The sequence below is a fragment of the Diadema setosum genome, chromosome 10 (genome assembly GCF_964275005.1).
Source record: "Diadema setosum chromosome 10, eeDiaSeto1, whole genome shotgun sequence".
In the NCBI taxonomy this organism is placed as follows: Eukaryota; Metazoa; Echinodermata; class Echinoidea; order Diadematoida; family Diadematidae; genus Diadema; species Diadema setosum.
This window is the reverse complement of record NC_092694.1, coordinates 8,365,686-8,370,776: the sequence shown is the minus strand read 5'-3', so window position 1 is coordinate 8,370,776 and position 5,091 is coordinate 8,365,686.

Below are 5,091 nucleotides of genomic sequence, written 5' to 3'. Positions count from 1 at the left end.
CTGTAGGAAAATATCTAGAAACTCTTGAGCCTGTCATACAAAACATTCATGATTGAACAGTGTGTGAACCCGTAGAGGGCAAGGGTCACCATTTTGGTAGAATTCGGGCATGCGCAGTTTGGCCGACAAAAATTGTGTCCGGCAATTAAATGTACATTGTAGCAATGTTTCTGTAGATCTGAACTGGCACAAAAAATTGAGAGATTTGGATCGCAATCATCTTGCTGTTATGTCTTTGTGAATGCAACTATTCTCTCTATTAACAAGCTCAGAGAGGTGTACATGGTTGTGTAGGAACACATAATTATAATGGAAACTGTGCTTCAGGAACACTCCTACAGTGTGTGCCCAACATAATTTAATATAGATGATGACTGGCGGGGGAGGGAACATACCGAATGTTCGTCGAGGGACTTTACATACAGCCTCCCGAAATAGCATTTCAAACCCTTTAATAGGGTGGAACGTTTGGTACATGTTCCCGACCACAAAAGTCATCATCTGTTATATTACACTGTATATTCGATATGGGTTAGTCAAATACGTCGGATGTCAACCACCAGCACAACGCACTTGATCGCTTGCGCAGAGCCAAATTCACTGTGCGCGGGTCCTTTAAATTACACTTTCATTCGCATTACAATAATCGGTCATCTGCTTTTTCACATTGTATGGAATTATAGGCAAATTTATCCTATCGATTGCATGAAAAATATGATCGTTCAATTGTTTGGGATCGTTTGTCATTTGTAACGTGAAAATGTTTTCCCATGGGAGAACATTACAAAAATGTTCTCCCCGTGGGCGAACATAACCAATGTTCCTCCATCACATGACTGTGTTTAGCCAATCACTAACCGCTATTTGACTAACCCATATAATATTGTGTTATAAATGGGGTATTGTATAATACCTAACTGCATTTATTACAGCACTGGTGAGATGATGATCCAGTTCCTTCTGTAACTATTGAAGGTCGTTAAAAATTTACAAAACTACAGTGCTCGAGAAGAAATAAAAGCTTTGTCTTAAAATAGATATTATCATAAAATGTCACACGAGACAAAGTGTCATTGAGGTTGAAAACCCGAGAGTCACATGACTGGCTAGTGAAAGCTAGCAACGAGTCGGCCCAGGTCAGAATAGATGATGCATCATTTCAAGGCGAGGTTTAAATTTTTTAAGTGTGATAAGATGATAATACATCATGATATGCAACCACATATTAAATGTACATTGCAGTTTCCTTTCCAGATCCATCTAGTGTGTGTGTGTGTGTGTGTGTGTGTGTGTGTGTGTGTGTGTGTGTGTGAGTGAGTCACAACGCTTGGATTGCATTGTGTTTGTGTTGTATGGCAGGGTCAGTGAAAAAGACCAGAAAACTGGAACAACGTATTGCAAGATAACTTTTCAAAAGACCAAATCCATGTCCTGATTTTACATTGAAGATCCATAGTGAAGAGCTGAACCTAAGCTCTGTTTATATGTCAAAAGCAACAACAACAACAACAACAACAAAAGAATGAAAAATGGCAGTCATCATTGGACAGGCCCTCACAGTTTATAGGGCCTACATACTGTAGGCCTATATATTGATGAACCTGCTATTTTTTTTTTTTGTGGCAAATTTATTGTGCTTTGTATTTGAATGCATTGTTCATGCAAAATTAAGTACCGTTTTTATAGCTGTACATATAAAAGTAGTGTGTAATAGCTGCATGTATCTAATGCTTTAAAACATCAATCAATCAATGAGTGCCTTTGATGAATCATTTTATTTTATTTTTTGTTTGTCAAATTCATGAAATTATTCAGTCGAGATGTTTTCATTGCAACTGATTAGCAAATTGCCCTACATCATTAAATATGGCTACTACTATTCTTTTTTTTTTTTTTGTATTTTACAATGTAGCTCAGAGAGTGGGCGAGGGGGGGGGGAGATTGGAGTTGCTGTGAATGAAACCAACGACTGGCACTGCATTGAAGAATACCCTCCTCCCCCTCTCTACCTCTCTCGATGCCCTCCATGTCGGACACGATGTGATTGTCAAGTAGCTGGAGAAACCAGCGTTGTTTGCTCATGTTCTCAGCCCCAGTCTCGTCTTCCCCCCTTGGTCGATCCTCTCTCCATGACTCACACCCCACAGATCTTGACGCACCTGTAAATGAGAACTTGTTGAAGTCGGCGGTCAGACCTCGGAATAGGACTTCTCAATTGGTACAAACTGTCGTACGATGTTGGTACACTCTGTGTGTGCATAGGTATGATGTGTGTACATGTATGCTACCAGGGAAAAAGGTGGCCATACAAGGGAGAACAGATAATCTGTAGAAGGAATGCATTGATTTTTCCTAGCTAGATTGGCCGACAGTTTCAGGGATGATTAATGGGATGTATCCTTGGATGCAGTATTAAAAGAGATGCTGCAGTACTCACTGTGTGTAATCTGCTTTGTAATTCCTGTCTTGGCATTGGTAGTACCCGTTGAATGTATGTATTGCTGTCTAGCATTGCAGGCACACAATCTTCATATACCTTTGTTGTTATAGCTGAAAGAAAAGAAATAGAGAAAAGGCATAGAAGAGAGAAGGGGGGGGGGGGGAGGGGCAAGAGAAAGAGAGAAAGAAAGAAAGACATCCATGGAAAAAATAAGAATTTTGATAGAATCAGAGCACTTACATAGATGTGTGCCTGTGTTTGAGAGTTCATCAATCAGTTGGATAGCACTGCAATCATCATGTACAATGTACATGATGTATATATGATTAATGTGAATAATGTGCTGGTCGGAACTCCTGCACATTTGTATGGCTGCATCAGTACTGGAAAGAGCTACATGACTGTACACTGATGTACTGTGGTGTATATCTTTCAACATGCTCAGTACTGCAGTGTATGCAGACCCTTTCGCATCCACTACATCATGTACAAGTATGACATATTATCTTATCAATATGAAATGCTGCTGCATGAAATTAATGATCTAGGTAGAAGTGATTTTCAAGAGAATTTATTCAACACTGTAGGCCCAGTACACATGCAGTGGTCAGAATGCAAAGGCTGATAATGCATAAAATTTGGCCAGTGTCTGCAGCTGTATACTTTGAATGTGTTTTCTCATTGTGAGTCACAAGTCCAGTGCTCAGTCTCCAGAGGATCATGAGTGGCATTTTTATTGGTTTGGAAGTCAGGAATGGGTGATGTCACCAGAAATCATTGTTTAATAGTTAAACTAAATCAGTCTTATATATGCCTCAATCACTCTGTGCCTATTGGTGATGTAAAGGTCAAGAGTTTATAGGCCTACCAGTTGTACATTTGCAAATGTGGAAACGATGTGAATTTTGCGCAGTATTACTACTAACTAGAGGGAAGCATTTCAGTAGTTTGAAGGAAAACAGTAACTCTAATCTCCTGAAATGTGTTGCCAATAATAATTTTCTACAAATTTAGCAATATAGAGGCTTTTCTTTTCCAAAGTTCTGCAACTGAAACAAACAAAATGTACAATTGTAGTGAAACCACCGAAGAGCTCATATACAATGTAAAAGCAATCTTTATCATCATTTTGACTCTACACCACAAAACACTGACAAAGATTATTGATGGGAAACATTCACCAAACCAGAGAAATGAAGTTTCTCGGTTTCGAATCATGGAAGATGATCTGATTGATGTCAGTTTTAATTGACTGCATTGTTCTTCTACAACTAATTGTTTCAAATGAGGAGGGTACTATTAAAGCCATTTTTATACATTCGTGATTGTCGTGACATTTATAGTGACGAGTTTCAGTTTCAGAGCTTCCGTGCCATCCAGAGTATTAAAAGAAAGTCACATGAAAATGGGCAAGATGGCACAAGAAGAGGTTTCAGACTTGTCAATAATCATGCTTTTTTTTTTTTTTGTAAGTTGAAAACATTGCACAGAGAGAAAGAGTTGAATAGGGTACTTAAACAAGTCTCCTTGTGAGTCTTTTTGCTGAATAGCTATTTGAACTATTGAACATTCTGTTCAGTAGCTGTGTCAAAAAACTTTAATACAGCTTTAACAGCATCAACTCGTTGAGGACGGTTTTATTTTGCTACAACACATATTTCCCATAGATGCCTGCCCGAGTATACTCGGGACTCGTCCTCAAAGGGTCAATAGAAAGAAATTCATTGAATGTGTCCAGTATAGGCATCTCAAAATGATTATTTAGGCCACCTGATTGCAGTACTAGAAGGTCTTATGTACTGTATGAAAAGAGTTTTTGGTGTCACTGTGTGATAGTCCTGAGAAGGTCTGTTTGCATTCTTTCCGAGTAGCTTTTAACAAGAGCGGAGCAAGATCGACCAAAGTTCTAGGAACTGAGAAGCCGCACAGAGAGTCAACCTTTCAGGGCAGATTGGCTGTCCGCCATCACGATCACATAGTGACGGCACAAATTCTTTTCACCTGAACACACAGGTATACATTGTAACCACACAAACTACACTGTAAATTGCTGCATTCACTCAATCCACATAACAATATATTTGGCTTTCATTTCCCTGATGTGTCTGCACTCATATCTCAAAGTTTGTATGCTTAATGTTCTGTTCATGTTGATGGTATCATAGATTAACAAGGTATTGATGACATTATGAGGTTTGCATTCTGATGTTGTTGTTGTTTTCATACCGTGAAGGGCAGAGAATGGTTGCGTGTTAAAGTCTGAAAATATTACAGAATTTTTCTGGTGCGTACAGGAGATGTTCCCAAAAGTGCCCGAGTTCAGGCAAAGGAAACATGCTCCTCTACACGTGTACATGTATGTCCAGCTCTTCAGCAATAAGTGAATGAACAAGATAATAGTCTTTCTTCAAGACTGGATGTATTGTATATACCATTAGAGTTGTATGGAACAAGACCTACAGGGTATGGTAGCCAGGAGTAAGCATTGTAAAATTTACAATTAATGGTTTTATACTGTGTGAACTGTTTACATGACTTGAATCTTCCGCTACTACACATCTTGTATGCTGTAATCAGGGCTCAACATCTGCAGTGGCCTAATGGCCAAAGGCCACTAGGAATATAGATATTGGGCCAACAAATTTTCAAAA